This window comes from Sinocyclocheilus anshuiensis, unplaced genomic scaffold, assembly GCF_001515605.1.
Source record: "Sinocyclocheilus anshuiensis isolate Anshui unplaced genomic scaffold, SAMN03320099.WGS_v1.1 scaffold81, whole genome shotgun sequence".
NCBI lineage: Eukaryota > Metazoa > Chordata > Actinopteri > Cypriniformes > Cyprinidae > Sinocyclocheilus > Sinocyclocheilus anshuiensis.
Window position 1 is genome coordinate 499,205 of NW_015537945.1, and position 19,706 is coordinate 518,910.

The 19,706-nt window shown below is 36.5% G+C and overlaps 1 protein-coding gene across 1 annotated transcript in view; it reads right to left on the bottom strand.

Moving 5' to 3' along the window:
- The window catches only part of LOC107663891 (protein TANC1-like), a 234,819-nt gene extending 215,113 nt beyond the window's left edge, over positions 1-19,706 (bottom strand). Inside the window, exon 1 of the mRNA XM_016454294.1 lies at positions 19,504-19,706. The gene's annotated coding sequence lies outside the window, so the exon portion shown is untranslated. The remainder of the gene's footprint in view (positions 1-19,503) is intronic.

The window sequence follows — 19,706 nt, forward strand, 5'->3', positions numbered from 1 at the left end:
TCATAAATTGATTTTTGTTGTAAATATGCCTGACAAGATTGTTACACTGAATGACATTTTAGTGGGTCTCTTCTGTAAATCAGGTAAAAATTTATGATATCTATTTCTTGCTCAGAAAAACAAAATTGCAATTACATTAAACAGAAATCTTTTTAATTTTGGGGGGAAAAACAACAACAATTTAAAGTATTAATATACTGGATACAATTTTAAACTAATATTTTTAAAATACATATCTTTATATGATTTGTCATTTTAAATTATATTACACTGAAGCAATTTTCACTAAGGGATTGCTACTAAATTTCACAATTAATTACAAAGAAGCAAAGTAACAGATTAAATCATAGACTGTATAAAAACATGGACGTAGTGTCTGTGACGTCACCCGTAGATTTCCAAAGAGCGTTTCTGAAGCTCAAAGTGGGAGGAGCCGGCCGTCGCCATCTTGGCAGTGCGTCACTCCCGGATAATCGAAAATGGGCAAAGAGGCGGGAGCAGGTTGCTGAAACCATGCCCACCTAGCTCGACGGTGGTGACAGCAGCGGCAATCCACCTGTTACTCAAGTAGCCACGCCCTTTTTATGAGTTATAAAAAAATTCACCCCCTCACAGTTGTCATGAAGGGCAATATTAACTATATAGACCAAAATAATTTTTTGAACCAGGCTGTAAACGTTTTTTTCTGCTGTAAAGTTGGGCATTTTAACATGGGGAGTCTATGGGATTGACTCCCTTTTGCAGCCAGCCTCTAGCGGCCAGTTAACGAATTACAGTTTAAGTCACTTCCTTGTTGGCTTCACGAGAGAGAGTGGGAGGTTGCCGCTTGGATTAAATTAAGCATGAAATTTTGAAGTAAAAATAGTATTTTCTTGTAAAACATTCTCTACAGAGTGGATGATTGTCATGTCTGCAGGTGCTGCTCCAACTTTAACAATGAAAGACTGACAATTGATGCTAAAATATTCCACTTTAATTCATTTTTACTGTCTCTAATAAAATGTTTCAAACTAATGTTTTCTTTGCAGTAGTTTTAATATTGAATTGATGTTTCCCCAATATCACTTGACAGTATCCCGTCATTTTTTAAATCATTTGACAAAAGAGCTGATGAATTCTTAAAGTCACAGAACTGAAAAAGAATTATATAAAAAGAATGACCCGACCACAAATTGAGTAGGCCTACTTCTTTAGTGGTAAGAAAATGACAGACATCATTTTCTTAAAATGGAGAATTTAATAGATGAAACTGCTATAATGGAAAGAGACTGAGAATAATGGACATGTTAATAGGGACCATTAAATGCCCATTAACAGAAACAGCCAGAACAAGATAACAGGTGAATTCAGATGGAGGGAAGAATTCTTCACCTTGAAACAGGAAATGAGCAAGAAAAAGACAATAGCAGCCAGAGAGGGCGGTATCTCAGCTCTTTAGATGGCCATGAAGCATTCACAATGACATGAAAGAAAAAGAGCAACAATGACGTTTTTTAATATGAGTTTACTTCAGTCCATCAAACAGCTCTGGGAAACAGGGAAAAGATGTCTGTGTAACCGGAAAATATGGAAATATTACACAAATCTCCATCTATGCTATTAATATTTGCTATCAACAAGAGAGTTAAACAAGCAATGCTATCTTTCTTCATTTAGAAAAGGCCATATTCTGCACTTGTTATTGCTCCACTTTTAAGAATGCAATTAATAACGTAACAGGATGCACACTTAAAAAAATAAATAATTTTAAAAATTTAATTAATGTAAAAATCTAATACAATTTTTAATAAGATAAAATGTAATAAAATAAAATGAAATAAAATAAAATAATAAAATAAAAGTCATCTTTTTGCTCTGGAAAGCAGTATGTACTTGATTGACCTGGATCTGTAAGCACTTGAACTCAACCCAAACTTCTAGGGAAAGTCATAAAGTTTCCCTTCCCAACTGACAGGAATGATCACAGGTCTAAACAGAGCACAGACAACTCAGAAACAGGCGGTTTTCAACACCCCGAGTTAAGTGACTCACTTAAGTGCAGAAAATGAAGTCATGCTGATGCTGGTGAGTTTAGATTTGACTCAGGCAGAGTAACTCTGCCTCCCCTGCACTAACATCCCTCTACTTATCTCCATACGAGAAGACAAACTCTATGAGTCAACTACAAACATGTTAATTAGGCTCCGCTGTTGTTCCAGAGGACAGGCAGGACACATTTTAGGTTTAAGGCACCTGAGGGGCCACTATTTTTGGTTATCTTTTGAAGACAATAAACAGAATTGACAGCAACATTTTTGGACTGCATCTCCCATTACAAAAAAGATATGAAACTGGACTTTTTAAAGCTGGCAAATATTTTTCTCTTACTGTTTTTCTTATTCTTTAATTGTCATCTGAACGGAGCAGGTAACATCTAAAAAAAAAAAAACGTTTTTGTTTGATAACTTAAAACCATCGCTGATTTAAACATCTGTAGCACATTTTGCTGTACTTTGTATAGTGACATTAAAGAATCTTGGATCTTGACTCAATAGAGTTGTTAATTTTTATTCATATCTGTAAATAAGTTCAAACTGTCTATTTTAATTAAATGATTTAATACTCCGATTCAGTGATTCACTCATTTACTTCATCATTCAAAAATTATATTTAAATAGTCTTTTGAAATGTTTTAAAATATTCATCCACTGGTGAATGGGAATAAATGTATTAAATAGCAAAATAATAATAATATTAATAATAATAGCAAATTCAAAAATATAAATCTATTTGATATATCTAAAATATCTATGGAATATTATCAGGCTTTCATTAATATTAAGTTGCAGCCATTAATATATCTGGACTCACTTTATACTAGACTTTCAGATATTTTGGTTTAACAAATTAAATCTGTTTCATACTATGTCAATATTTATGCATTATACTTATATCCTACTAAATATCTACACTATTGCTAATACTTTGCTGTAATACTATTTGAGTTATAGGAACTTGGTCATATTAATGACCTCAAAAGTGTGAGAAGAATCAGATACTCTTACTTGAATTTGAGACTTGTTTTCACTGCCAGTTCACAGTTGCACCTGAGGCTGTGGAAACTAAATCAACCTGACAAGACAGCATTCATTCACTCCAACATACACACACTCTAGAAAAACAGAGCGCTTCTTCCTTCCTTCACTCAAAGCACACTGGAACTCAATCCATACGGTCTCCACCTACAATAATGCTTCACCATCATTATCAGTAGAAGAATCAAGAATACATAGCTATAGAAAGAAAATCAATCGTCATGACTTAAGGCCTTCAAATGGATCAGCTACAGATGTAGGTTATGGTTATATGACTGAAGTCAAATATTAACTTACCCTGTAGAAAGTCTCCTGGCAATCTCTAACTGAAGCACAACAGATATGGTCCCTTTATTTCAGAGCAAAAAAAGGTATATATTAGGGATGTTCATTTTAACCGGTTAACCGTTAACCGACCGTAAGAATTTTTGACCGATTAATACAATCAGTTAAACGGTTTAAAAAGTCATTTACTTATTTTGTTTTTTTTCAGTAATTTGTCAAAATATTTAAAAAGGTTTGCTGCATGATTAAAATATGCTACGCGTATATAAAAAAAATTCGTTTTTTAGAGAGAGAAAAACGCAAGTCGCATATAAGTCGCATTTTATTTCATTCAGAAATAGGCGTAATGCCGACGCGAGATGTTTACAAACATTAAAATAAACACTGTAAACATAGCTAGGCTATTTTAGTTCCCCTCAATCCACAACAAATCCTTTCAATTAACAGTATTTAGAAAAGAACAAGAATTAAAAATATAAGAGAGGCTATAGCTATATAAACGTTGCAGCGCAGGTGCAATCACTTGAATTTTTTCCTTCTAACAGTGGAAGCAACTACTCTTTTTAGTCAAATATAATCGGAATTGTAAAAGGTTTGCTTTTATTTGTGTACATTCACAATACAAACAAATCTTTGTGCTTTTGTAAAATAAGCCTAATGAAAAATAGGATCCGGCTTTCTGCTGTCTGGTTTCCTTTCGCGCAGCACAAAAATGAACCGAAACTCTGCATACTAGGCTACTTGTTGCTTTTCTTTCGTTTTCTTAATTTACTATTTAAGTAAAAATATATTTCTCGTATAGGCCTATTTATTAGGGATGTAACGATTAACTGCGAGCCGGTTGAAAATCGATTCAAATATGTGACGATTCAAATAAAATAATCTTGTCGGTTAACGGTTAATAATCGGTTAACGAGTGTCGGTTGTCGGTTAGGAAAAATAACCGAAAAGAACATCCCTAGTATATATCTCAATATTTTTCAAGATATTTACAATATTCTCCAGGAACTGGTGAAAATGCACATTAAAAGACTTTATACTGCCTGAAAAAATGTGAATATATTATAAATATATTCAATAAATCATCCAGCTCCACCAAAAATCTGTTTTCACTGATGGAAAGTTAAGCAAGAGTGCCATAAGTGTAAGAATTCCCACACATTCTTCTTCAAAATTCCACGAGTATGAAGTGTAAATGAGTGAATGTGAGCGGTTGATAAACACATCACAGGTGATCAGCTACGACAGCACACAGATAAGGCTATGGGAACTTTCTAGCAGGTCAAGAGCAAAGGAGAAACTGCGCAAACGGGTAGGTATTGAGATTTAAAAGAAGAGTAACTAATATCTGTGAATCTGAAATGAAGAATGAGGTTGCACCACGTGATAAGCTGCAAATGTTTTCCATTTTGGCTGCGTGTCAAACATGACGTGAGGTTTCCTCGAAAAGCCCTTTAATGCAAAAATCATTGACATCTATGCACTTGTGTTGAGTAAATCATAATGGAGCGAAGCAAATGTATTTTGGCAGATGTTGAAAAACAGATGAGCTCTGTTGTGAATAAAGAATAAACATGACCGAAATCTAAAACAAGAAAAACTGGCCTATTCACAACACTTGACTTTCGCTTTTGGTAGTAAATTGACAAAACAATTAGAAAATGAAAAGTTTTACCAACACAAATAATTCTGACTCAAACTTTTGTCAATTATGTTAAGAAAACAATAAAATACAAAAATAAAATAAAATCAATTTAATTTAAATCATGTCAGCAATAACCTATTTTGTTTCAGTAGCCTAAATATACAAAATGTTTGTACACTGACTGTTAACACTAAATAAGCTTGTCAAAAATTGAATACAGATTCACGTCCAAATTTCAAATCTGTGCTAGCAGATTGCAGAAAAAACATTATGAATTTTGGTCTTAAGCTGTGACGGTGGCAGATTTTTACCACCGCGGTGGTAATGGACCAACTACCGACGGTGGTGCGGTGTTGATATGCTATATATATATATAATTAATATTAGTTTAATTTATGTATTAAAATTATATATATACACGCATATATATATATAGGCCTATAATTTTGAAACACAAATATTAAATGAGGCCATCTATTAACAAACATGCGTGTTTATTTTACCACTTCCGTCAGTGAACACGCAGCCTGCAAAACACTAAAATAAATATCAAAGAAACAATACAGTTAAACAAGAAAGTAGCCTGGACGCGGAATGCGCTGCGCTATGAAACCTATGAAAATGGCTTGCGCCGCGCGAAGACAGTTTGATGCTGCGTCGACCAAAGCGCACGCGCAACGGAGCGCACCACTGGCGAGCTCGCAAGCACGCCGCGGTCAAAATTCAAAATAGTTCAACTTTCGCCGCTGAGCTCAGTGAAGATTATCCGAGCAGCCAATAGAAATGGACCATCCAAACAAGCGCGGAAAGCAAATGGATGAACAGCTAGTGTGTTGGAATTTCCGGTTCTACTCATTTTGTTGCACATTTGACTATTATATTAATGTGCAAGTTCAGGGTTTTGGTACTTGAAAGATTCATGGTTCAAGGTACTTTAAAATATACCCTGTGTATGTGTATGCTCCTGAAATAAAAGTTAAGAAAGATGTGATGCTTTGTTTTTGTTAATATGACTCATCATATACAGTAGAGACCGTCGCGGGATGGATTTTTCAGTCCCGCTCCCGCAAGATTCTGTCCTGCTCCCGCAGAAATATATCTTATCTGGTCCCGCTCCCGCCCGCGACATTCATGTTTTGTCCCGCTCCCGCCCGCAAAAGCCCGCATAAAAGTAATCTATATAGATTTGTTTTCAGTACATCGAAGAAATTTACATGAAATGGTTCTGTAATATCTCCCAAGCTACACAACATACCAGCATAAATGCTCCAGATAAAATATTTGTTATTTAGGCTAAGCATCAACATTCACAATCACAAACCACTTTATTTTTAACAGAAAAGCAAGCATGGGCTGCTGTGTGCATGGTTTGGCGAGTTGTCCCGTGCCGCACCCTGTTACGTTGGGTCCCGCGGGTCCCGCAGGTCTCTAATATACAGTCTCTTTAAGGGTATGATTTCCATTGTCTAGTCTTTAATAAGCAAACAAAATCACAATAAATTGTAATATCGAATCGCAATAGTTATATAATCGCAATACTCAATTATCGCAATATATATTGAATCGGCACACAAGTATCGGGATAGTATTGAATCGGCAGATTAGCGTATCGTCCCAGCCCTAATATATTTATTTCCATTATTTTTCCAGTTTTAATATTTCTTGCTATCTCTGCTAGGTTTTTCATGACTAAGTGAACCCTAGACTTGCTAGACTTCCAATTTAAGCGATTACTATAAAAATGTTGTATTGAATCGGCAGATTAGCGGATCGTCCCAGCCCTAGTGAAAAATGATAAAAACAATCTCTGTCATTGCATTTCTGAGCCAAAAGATGTTGGTGGCACTAAAGGGGTTTTGGCTGAGAGATCCCCAAATTGGACAAAGGACTATTCAGACCATCACCAATCAATGTGCCAAACGTCATAACTTTCCTACAAACGGTTCTACAGGATGCCATGGACATCAATGGCAGAGGAAACAGAATAATACAATGCCTACAAAAACAATAGAGGTTAGACACCACGTCTGGCCCTTAATAATGATGGAACAGTAAACTATAGTGGCGGAAATGGGGAGGATATCAACACAGTGGCAACAAGGGAAAAAGTCTCCGTCTCTGAGCCGTCATGGCAGTGCTCTACATTTCACAGCCTGGTACAGTTTTTTCTGCACATTCCCACACAGCGAGCTCACCGCACGTCCAAAAACGACAGCTCAACCAAAACACACACAGTGCTGCAGTTCAATATAAGAATCTGAGACCTTGTTTGAGACCTAACTGGTTCAAGGGAGTCTGTAATTCTAAGAGTAATAGACCTTTGACTACACTTTTGGAAAGTCTGGTCCACAATGTAGGTGTGAGCCAAGAACTGCCCAGTTAAACAGGATGAAACTGTCTGACTGATGTGAAATGACCGATAAGGGATCATTTTTTTCCGTATGTGGTGGGTTTAGCTGAAATTAACACCATAATAACTAGTGGTATAATGATATATCAGTATGGATAGTTGCATCAATCAAATTACTAAAATCAATTTCTATTTTTACAGAAAGAGAAGACTTGTTTGACTGTTAAAAAGATAAAAAGATGTCAAACTATTACTGAACTGCCACCAAATAAATTTTAACAATTTTTTAAAAATTATTTAAAATATTTTTATAATTTATTGTTCTGTATAAATGTATTTTTTCAACAACTGGACTGCTTAAATTTGTTGTGCATGCCCTAGATTTGCACATTTTAGAGAGCATATAACTAAAAGACTTTCTTGACTGTTGTCATTGCTTTCATATCATTGCACGAGCCAATGATAAATTGTCATAAGATGACTGATAATTTCATGTCCGACTTGATTTTTTTTTTTCATTTTCTATTTTTCTATATTACCTTATAAACTAAAGAGTTTTTATTTTATTTGTTTATTTTTTTGTGGATGACCCAAGTGGGTTAGAGGATTTGCAATTTTCAGAGCGTTCAGTTAAATGCTTGCGTAACATTTTGATTGCATTTGTGGTTTAATAAAAATGTAACTAGATGTGTAAAACAGGCACACAACATTGTAATACTGATATATCAATCACAGGACCTTGAATCTTATAAGATTTAGATTTAATCACGGCATGTTTTAAGGTATCAACAAATACTGTATCAGTGTTAGTGCTGTGTTCGATACATCGATACGACGATGTATCGTCACAGAGATTTGACGATACGAGTATCGATACAGCTGTCCCTGTATCGATATTGTGGCACGATATTGTGGCACGTGTGCAGCAGCGGACCGAGCTTAATTTGAATACAAGAACAACATTTAAAATTGAGTAGAAAAGTGCGCAGTTTCTAAAAAATAATGAATACAGCATAATATATAGGCTACAACAAGGTTTAATCTGGCCGCAGAGGAACTCAACTGGGATGCCTGATATAAAGAGACCTAATCCCCGACACAGACCTTCACACTTTCGCAATACAGAAATATCTGCTAAGTGTGCTACTTATCTTTGTCAACCTGGCAACCATGTGCACGCGCTCTCTCTCCACTGTGGATAAACGCGCTTGCTTTCTGAATACACCGGTTAGCTTACAGTTTAGCGATCTCCACTTCAATATTCTAGTCTCAGAAAAGTGTTAAGGCAGACACACACCGGACGAGAAGCGCAGTGCCGCATCGCGTCGCGTCTTTAAAATTCGAACGCACAGTTTTGAACAATGTCCTGAGCCGTTGCTGGGTGCCACGGACAGACGCTGAATGGCGCCGCTGGTGTGTGTACACTCATATAAAACAATGTGTTCGAATTTTAAAGACGTGGCGCGACGCGACGCTGCGCTTCTCGTCCGGTGTGCGGGTTACCTTGTTGGCACTTTTCCTGACGAGGGTGGTGAGTTCGGACACCACCAGGTCCACACATTTCAGGCTGGGCTCTTTCAGTTTGCGGATCTGTTTTTTCACTATAGTCTCAAAGGCCAGATCAGGGGTGAACAACCCCGTTCTGAGGGGGTCAGGGTGATGCCAGTGGGCAGGGGGGAGAAGAAGTGTTGAGGTGTTAAAAAAAGGACAAAAAAAGAGAAAGAAGGGGAAGAATAAAAAGAGAGGAAACTTTTAGTTGATTAATCATTGCTTATCTATGAACAGATACAAACTAGGTCCAAAAGGGGGAGCCGAAGGTTTTCACATCCATGAATTATGTATTTTTTTTTGCACCACAATAAACAGACCCTAGAAAAGCTTGTTTACTCAACGTCCAATATAACTAGTCTAAAATATTAGCATTTTTCCACACCACAAATATTCCAATGCTACTACACAGTATAAATATTTGTAAATTTATTAAATATTAAAACAACTGACCTCCAAAAAAAAAAAAAGGTGACAAAGATTCATTGTATTTTTGGAAGTACCGGAATCAAATGGTTTTCACGATGCTTGGTTCTGTTAAAGTCACAATGAAACCGAAGTAGCAACATATATTTTTGTTTCCATATTGTAACATGCATTAATTAATTGGTCACAATAAGATCTATAATATGTATTTATATAATAGATAGGGTGAATTTTCACGCTGACTTTAATAGTTCTTCTACATCTGTATTCTTCAGCCAATGTGGAGAAAACACCACACCACAGCAAAATTTGTATTCTTAAGGCAGACACACACCGGACGAGAAGCGCAGTGCCGTATCGCGTCGCGTCTTCAAAATTCGAACGCACAGTTTTGAACAATGTCCTGAGCCGTTGCTGGGTGCCACGGACAGACGCTGAATGGCGCCGCTGGTGTGTGTACACTCATATAAAACAATGTGTTCGAATTTTAAAGACGTGGCACGACGCTGCGCTTCTCATCCGGTGTGCGTCCACCTTTAATTCATCAAGTGTTCATTTATGAGAGAGAGAGAGAGAGAGAGAGGGGCTGTGTATGTATGAATTACCACCGTTTTGCCGCGTTTCTCTATTAACAGTGAAGCTGTGGCTTTAATTCCTTTAGAAACAACGATGTTACCAGCTCCTTGTTGAAAAAGATAATGTAGCTCTTGAGAGATTAAGCTATTTAGTTAATCAAATTGCGGGGCAGCGCTAAAAAGTTTGTTCCTGAATGTCTGAGTGCGGCCGCAACGTGATCTGTGTGAGTGACTGAGCGTGTGTGTGCGTTAGATACAGAAGACAGCACATTAGTTTAGAACTCTTCTAATTTTTATTTTTTAATCGTAGGGAGTGTGTTAATTTGTGCAATGACAACCTACCAGCAATTTAAATATTTTTTTATATATTAGAATGAGTACATTACAAAATAAATTTATTAGAACGAGTACATTATTATTTATGGGCTTAAAAACGAGATGCAAACTATCAGAATATTGTACCTGGTGGGGAGTGCCCAATGTAAACATGAAACATATGCTATTACCTATATTGTACTGTGGTACAGTTATGGAGGCCTTTCATAATGCAGAGGTCAACTGCCTGCTCTGCCAATAGTTAGAAATGACCCTATAGTATGAAGTGTTTAATAAACAGCTGTTTTACTAAATACAGCTGAGGTGAAATTCAGTGCAGTCCTGTATCGTGATATGTATCGTATTGTGGCATCTGTATCGTGATACGTATCGTGACTCTGCTGGTGATACACAGCCCTAATCAGTGTACAAGAGAATCAATGTCAGATCATATGATGAAATGTCTGAGTTACACTCCTAACAATAACAGACCAGCATGATTTGAAAAGAAAGTTCAAAAAAAGTCATAGAATCTTAACACACCAGAAAAATTTAAAAAATATTGTTGTTGATCATAATTTCTAACCAGACAAAAAAAAAACCTGAATTATAGTTCTGCTTGTGGATGTCAAGTTTACTTGCTTTAACCTTACCAATAACTCCTAATCAGAAAGATATCGTCATTAGCATCGTTTAGATCCACAATCAAGATAAACATAAACTGTGCTCGGAAATACATAGCATTAAAGCATGTCGACCTCCCACAAAGCACTAGAATTAGTTTATTATTTCCAGACTGACAGCATCGGAGCGCCCCACTGAAACAGACACACAACACAGCTTTTGTTTTTGGACGTAACACAACCCTCTCCCTGGCCACTAGCACAATGTTATTAAATGAACATTTCCCTGCAGTCCAACAGAGTCACCACAGCACCATAAAAACGTCCCATCATGATCTACGGCCCTGACAACCAGTCGCTGATGTGGATGGAGCCAGTGAGGGCAATTAAGAAATCTCGCTTTCATTCCAGTTGGCACCGCAGCACCATTAGCCCTGCGTGACAGAGAAAACTTCATTTTCCGACATTTGTTTTAAGCTTCAAAGTGCATTTGTGCCTGGCAGCTTTACTTAACACTTTATTTACTTTACTTAAAGTCAATCAGAGATAGAAGGATGCCTTTTGAACCTAAATCCCTACAGGTGTGTCATATTGTGAGTCACACAAACTCATTCATGTATTTCCAAATCACTCCAGAGGATCCTCTAGCGAGCACATGGCTATTTCAGCAAAGCAGATGTGAAACATAATGGACATATTCATATTGGACACGGGTTGAAGACACTCAGGACTAGAGGACTTTTCATGCCCCTCACTGTATCTACTACGTGTGTTACATACATGCCAGCTGGCTATGAACCACGAGACAGAGTTCCCACACTTTTTTGACCAATGGCTTTCTGTGACTTTTACAGTCATTTGTGATTACCAGATGAGAATCAGAGATTGCATTAGGGCTGCAACAACTAATCGATAAAATTGATTATTATCGATAAAATTATCGACAACGATTCTCATTATCTAGTCGGGTCTGCCGACAGTGCACGACGTCCAACTTCAGCCGGTCGCATCAAATTACAGCACTGAATAACGCATTTCTATGGACAAAATGCATCTAAAAATGGTGGAAGAAAAAGAATGAGCTCCTGCAGGAAAAGTACATGATCCAAGCTGCCCAAAACATGAGAAATCTTTGTTTTGAGCTTCAAGCTGATGCATTAGTGTAATGGCTTGCCCTGTCAGGCGCTTTGATAGATACGTGTGTGCGTCCTCAGCACAAAAAACATTCAGTTAACGGTCATATCCTTATCTGTAAATGTCACAAATTCACGCAAGCCTTTCCATTTTTACATAAAGGCCCACCCTGACAGTCGTTAAGTTGAAATCTTTACTGAAAGAGCGCCGGTGTGGCGGGCACGCGCGTTAAACAGACGGAACACAGAAGAGAGGGAGACGATATTCAGCGCAAAAACATTCATTGTGCTGAAATATCTGTTGTTGAACATTAAATTTAGGTTTAAAAGTCAACATGCAGTGCGAGTAATTTATGAGAGTAGGAACTGTGAAGGGACAGCAGCGTGTAATTGTCTGAATATAAATAGCAGACGCTTTTACAGGATAAATAAATGACCGTAAGAGGAGACGGACTGTGATCAAAGTGCACGCAACGCGTGTTCCTGCAGAACATTACTGTGATTTTATTCGTCTTTATTAGCTTTATTATTTACATTTTTGATCTAGAGATTTAAACTATATTCCCTACATAGCCTACTAACCCTAACAGCCCAATAAATGACAATAACATTTTTAGATTTAAACAATTTTTTGACAGATTCCTAAAATATTTGTTTTTTCTCTTTTATGACAGGTCGTCTAATAAATTTTTAAGCACTATATGTTTTCATAGCATTCAGTTGGCACATTTGTTTGAAGGACACTGGGCAGCATGTGGAATAGTGTGTTTTTGTCAATAAAATTAAAATAAAGAAAATAGTTTTTTTTAAAGGGGTCCTATTATGCTCTTTTACAATGTCTTGAATTTGTTTTGGGTGTGATTGGCGAACAGCTTAGACGGTGTTTCAGTACTACCGCCCCTTGTCAAAGCAGCAAGTTTAGTTAAGGGTGGCGTCAATATTGCCATATCAGTTTGAGCCGGATTCAGACCCAGAGAATATTGAACAAGAGGATTGCACAGAACCTTTGCACGCACTGATATTGCAAGACATATTAGAGTGGTAATGGTATTGTTTTTTTTGTTTTTTTGGCTAAATCACGTTTTAGATAGGATGTTAGATAGGATGTCAACAACCGCTTAAAAATAACTGCATTACTATACAGATAAGTGCATATGAATTATTTTTTATTGTTCTTTAATTCTAACATTATAACATGAATTACAGTGAAACTGTTATACAGTTGAATTTATTTATACCATAGTCCAGTGTTTCCCAGGCGGCATATATATGCAAGCTCATTCTCTGCCAGCAGGAGGCGCTGTTGGAGTGGTAGAGATCAAGGTTTCCCCTGGTAACGGCAGTACACAAAGCAGCACTCCGCTCAAATAAACACTGCTTTATATATAATGTTACATTAAAATGACATCCAATTTTCTGAAGACAGTCGGTTTCCTTCAGAAATACAGTGATATAAAAACACCAAATTAATTTATTATTTCAAGCCTGAATTTATTATGTTAAGCCTGTTTTTTAAGTCATACGCAAAAAAAATTCAGTGCCAGTTTATCAGGAAGCGACGATTTTGTTCTCTCTGACTCATTGGATGGAAACAGTGCTTGTTCACAAATGTTTTATGCGATATTCCAGTTTTGCGCATAAGTTAAATTCGCAACTTTGGATGGAAACCCGGCTAGTGTTCAGTATTGTACTGTCAGCAATTTATTATAAAAATGTTTTCATAATTGTAACATACATATTTACATACATAATTATTCAGCTGCATGTGTAATAACTTGTGAAAACTTGAGGCTACAGCAGCACTTCTTCTTCTTCATCGTCTCGTCTGATGCACTCAACCAAGCATTCTACCCACGACCTCGCCCCTCCCCACCCCCCAACCATTCGAATTTCCGTAGGCGGGAATTATTTTAATGTTATTCTAATGGGCCGTTTGTGACATCACAAAACCCGGAAAACAAACGCAGTAGTCCAAACGAGACGTTCGTTGTAGTTCTTGAAAAGGGATTTTTTTTTTCTCCCTTTGGAGTATGTGCAGTAGGGCTGGGCGATAATTCGATAACGATAATTATCACGATATAATTTCCCTCGATGTGAAGAGTGCGATAAATGTTCGATATAATGTTTATGCGCCAAAAGCGGAACGAAACCGCGCGACTCATTTGAAGCACCCCACACACGGACCATTTATCCACTCGGATCAAAGTTCAAACTGCCGCGCGGTGCGAGCTCACTAGAGCAGATGCGTTTACTCGGTCACGCAAGCACTAAACAGCGCTGTGAGATCCACTGCTTGAATTCAGCGATGAACACAAATGACTCGGTGATTTAAACTATGCCAAACAAGAGAACCACTGTTGAAAGAAATAAAGATTTGATATTTATCGTGATAATTATCGACATCGACTGATATGAAAAAAATTATCGAGATAATTTTTTTGGCCATATCGCTCAGCCCTACTATACACACTGACTAAAATTCAAAAAGTGAAAAAGCATAATAGGACCCCATTAAATCCGATTAATCGAAAAAATAATCGGCCAACTAATTGATTATCAAAATAGATTGCATTCAAAAAGAGAGAAGAGCTGAGTATGGTTAGACTCATTAAAGATTAAAATTCCCATTACTTTTAAAATATTTTGCAAGTTTCAAATCACAATTTTGAAACGTCCTGGTTTTCCATGACCGTGAGAAGTCTGTTCAGTCGATCCATGGTAAGCTTTCCTAAGGGTAGGAAAAGGAGTGTCCTCTGTCAACAGCACACAACCAAACCACATGACTCAGCTCCATAGAGGAGAAGAGGGCATAAAAACTCCATCACAACACTGATGATGAGGGATTTCTGCCTCTCTATGATCCTACTTTAAACCGGCACGAGTGGTGGGACATTTTAAAAATCTGACTAATCATGCAAATAAAAATGGCACAATGCAACAAACTGTAACAGACTTAAAACTAGGTGTCATATGAATTATATATTAAAAAAATATATTTAAATTTTAGGCCAAAATATAACCTGTAATGAGATTCACCTGTAACCATCTTTGAGTACCCTAAAAAGTGCTCTGTAAATAAAACGTACCTTATAATACACTACCAGTCAAACTTTTGACACACCTACTTATTTTTTAGAACAATTTTTCATAATTTAGAACAATAAGAAAACTATAAAATAACACAAATAGAAGCACTTTAACACTTCTTTATGCTTTTCTTCCACTATCTAATCTAGGCCTATACAATGTCATACTAATAGTTTTACACATTTTCTACATGGGTGAATAAATATATAAAACATTTTTGAACACGAACCTTGAAATTTTGATTATAAAATACCTACTAAACATAGATTGCCCAGAATTTTTTTTAAAGCTCATTAAACCCATGTTGACCTTTTGTGACAGCCAATAGCAGGCATTATAATACTGTCAAACTGGGTAAGTTGTCACAGCGGAAAAATACCATTAAACAGACTCGGGTTGTAACGATATACCGGTATTAGTATTGTCACGGTACCAAAACTTCAGTATTCGGTACCAATACCAGTGAAAATCCACGGTTCTCGGTACCAATTTCGGTACCAAAGCAAAACACAAAAACATGCTAATTAAAAAATTATTATAGACTATACTTTCATTTAATCCAAACTGTGTACATATTTAATTTTAAAGGGCTTTTGAAAACCTAGAGTTATTCAGCCAAGAATAACAGCTAAGTTAGCTTTAAAAAAAAAAAAGCCCAGAACTGCTTTTCTGACTGATATGACACAATGTAGACCATTTGTACATTCTCTAACACGCATATTTTAGATTCACAATTCATTTAAAAGCATCTGGTGTGTAAAAATAGTAAATATCATCATGTCCTCCTGTTTTTTTACCCTAATAAAAGTTAGGCTATAAGAGCATTAACTAGTTAATAAAGAAACTTCATTCTAATGCTCATTATATTAGCATTAGCCGCGCTTATGCTAACGATTAACTACTCTAATAACAGCGTTCATTTCAAAACGACATTCAAATTAAAATATTGAATAATATTCATAACAGAGGTGGTTTCACACAGACTTGCACTTACAGTGGAGAAAATGGCAGAGACAGAGATTATATCTTATCTCCATCCCTCGTCGAAAAAAATAAAAGTAAAAATCTGCAGTATGGGAATACTTTGAATATTAAAAAACTAACGCGGGGTTGTCCTTGAGGACTGATCCAATTTGCAAAAAATGTGGACTCAAGGTGGCTGCAAAAGCAGGCAATACATCCAACATCCTTGCTCATATTCGCGGACACCATCCCTCCGCGCAGATAAAGGAGTGTCGCATTTATGACAAGTTATAAGTTAAGACTGTATGATTTCCGTGATGCAGAGGGTGCAGTCGTGAACATGGAATTTACAGTATAACGAGGATGTCACAAAAAACGCGCAATCTGATCGATGGATAAATCAAAAGTAAATATGATATGTAGAGATGCACCGATCGATCAGCCAGGGATCGGAATCGGCCGATTTTCCTCATGATCGGCCCGGATCGGTGATCGGTCGGTCAGTCTCACTTCTTTCCGATTTCGAGCCGATCCGTTTTGTTACCAGCGGCACGGGCAATAACATCAGCCGCGCATTCTCGCTCTCTTCTCTCCGATGACCCCTTCTCTCTCACACTAACAAAAAATCGGAAATCGGAATCGGCCAAGAAAATTGCAATCGGTGCATCTCTAATGATATGTGTCTGTGAAGCGCGAAGAGACTGCTATATAAATAATCTGCTGGTTTCTGCATGTCTCTGAATGGCAGTGGCACCGTTTTATACTGAAGTACGCATGACACTGCATGGTGTTTTCAGCATCTACATAAACATGGACATCACCAGAGCTGCTCTGAAAGAAAACTTAAATAAACATTTCCAAGTTTTATTTGAGAAAAACCATTGTCAAATACACTCTGAAACTCAAAGGTCCGCTACAACCCGTCAAAATCACATTTCGTTTTTCGGAAGGCAGGCCTTCATCAAACCCGGAACTAATCGAGCCGTTTGTGCCAGGATGGAGAGAAAGGTATTGTAATAATGTAAATTATGTAAAAAACGATGCGTTTTTCGAACCACCAAGCATGAGAGCATGTTCTAGTACACCCCCAAAACAAATTCACGACTTTGTAAAAGAGCATAATAGGATCCCTTTAAAGTGTGATATAGATATACATAAGGTGTATAGCTTTATTTTTTAATTGTTTTTTTAAATGAAATTAAATGTATTTATTATTTTTTCAGAAGGGAGACTTCAATACTTTCATTAAAATGGTTTCAAGTTTGTTGTAATAAAGAATTTGTTCACTCAAATAACTTGTTCTTATTCTTTTAAGAGTCATTGTTACAGATAAGAATTGTTTAATATATACCGTGATACCGTGAAACTGTGATATTTTCTGAGACGTGATTATCAGATTATCATATAATCAGATTATCATACCGTGAAAATCTCATACCGTTACAACCCTAAAACATTTTCACCACATATTAAACAGAAAAACAAAATGACACACCAACATGTATGCATTTGTTTGGGCTCTTAGACACCCGTGATTTATTAAAAGTAATTTAAAAGTTAACCTTTTATTTTGCCTTCAAATTCTTTAAATATTTTCCTCAGACCTATAAAGCCTATAGCAGACTGATATGATTGAAGTTTTAATCATAAAGTAATCATGCACTTTTTATAAATTATTCACTATTCTACAGTCTAAAATAGACTCATTACATTAATTTTTGCATGTAAAACGAATTTAAAGCATTATAGTAGAAGCATTATAGTGCTGTCAAAAGATTAATCGCATCCAAAAAAGTTTTTTGTTTACATATGTATGAGTACTGTGTATATTTGTTATGGATATATAAATTCACAAACATACAGTATATATTATGATATATAAATATTTGATATACATATATGTAAATATATGTATTTACATGTATATATTTATAGTCATATAATTTATATTAGATATAAATATATTTAAACTATATAAACAACAAATTTTTCGTAAATATATCCATGCATGTGTGTGTATTTTTATATATACATAACATAATAAATATACACAGTACACAAACATATATTATGTAAAAAAAAACTTTAAATTTTGGATGCGATTAAACGCGATTACAAATTAATTCATTCAAGAGTCGATTAATCTGTCAGATTGAGTCAAACGCTGGGAAGGGAGTCAGTCTGAGAGCGGTTTATATAAACAAAACTTTCCATTTCGGATGCGATTAATCGCGATTACAAATTAATTCTTTCAAGAGTCGATTCATCTGTCAGATTGAGTCAAACGCTGGGAAAGGAGTCAGTCTGAGAGCAGTTTATATAAACAAAACTTTCCATTTCGGTCGCGATTAATCGCGATCACTCATTTGACAGCACTATTTAGATACAAAGTTTTTAAAGAGAATCTACACCAATGAATTCATTCAAGAGTCGATTCATCTGTCTGAGAGTGGTTTATACAGGGCTCTACAGTGCGACCATTTCAGTCGCATTTGCGACTGAAAACTACTGCGTGCGACTATAAACATTTTTTTAGGAGCACCAGTGCGACTGACCCGATCATCATCATACTTGTGATTGCGCTCAGGGGAGCTTCAAAGGTTTCTACGTGTTTTTGCAGCGTTGAGTAATGTATCACAGATGTATCTCATGAATCCTTTCATAAGCAAAATGAGAGATTCATTGCGCAGTGTAGAGAGCTTCGTTGATTATAGATCCTTTTAATACTGATCTAATTTGATTGGTAACTTATATTTCTTATTCTATTTGTTCTTATTCTGTCGTTTTAATTAAAATTTTTAAAAAGCTTATAAAATAAAAAAAATGTAAGAATGTGACAAAAGATGACATACTTTTAAAAAGAAAAGTAAGCGTAGAGCCCTGTTATATAAACAAAACTTTCAATTTCGGGTGCGATTAATCGCGATTACTCATTTGACAGCACTATTTAGATACAAAGTTTTTAAAGATAATCTACACCAATGAATTCATTCAAGAGTCGATTCATCTGTCTGAGAGTGGTTTATATAAACAAAACTCACATAAACTATGTGGGAAAAGCACATTAAGAACCCACTGAGAGATTCAACATAATGCTTCCCACTACAATTCATTTATCCCACAGATAACCCACAGATTCATATTACAACGGCCAGAATTCCCACTTCAAGAGGAGATGATCCCAGCAGACCACACCAATAATCCAACTACATATGTCAAAGAGTTTTCAGCCTACATTAAGCAGTTCATAAACCACATCCACACACAAAACACGGCTGGTATCCCATGACAGAGAAGCGGACAAGCCTCGGCATATTCCCGTTCAATCTCAGATCAGGAATCGCCAGCGAAACAAACAGCGCCAAACTAAATTTTCAAACTCCAACGGAACTCACGGGCCTTTGAAAAGGATGTGGGAACGATTTTAACACTTCATTAACATCCACCGGCGGCAAATGAAGATGTAAATGCTACGTTACCTGATTTATGTCATGAATTATCCGTCTGGGAAAAGTTTTGAGGACGCAGCTTCTCTCTCTAAGTCTCAGCCAGTGACTCGTCCCTCCCTCTGCGCGCGCGTGTACTGAGCTATCACGACGTCGTCTACGTCAAAGTATGTTTACTATCAAGGGGACTTCTTCTTCTTCGTCTTCTTTTGGAGTTTTATGGCGGTTGGCAAACA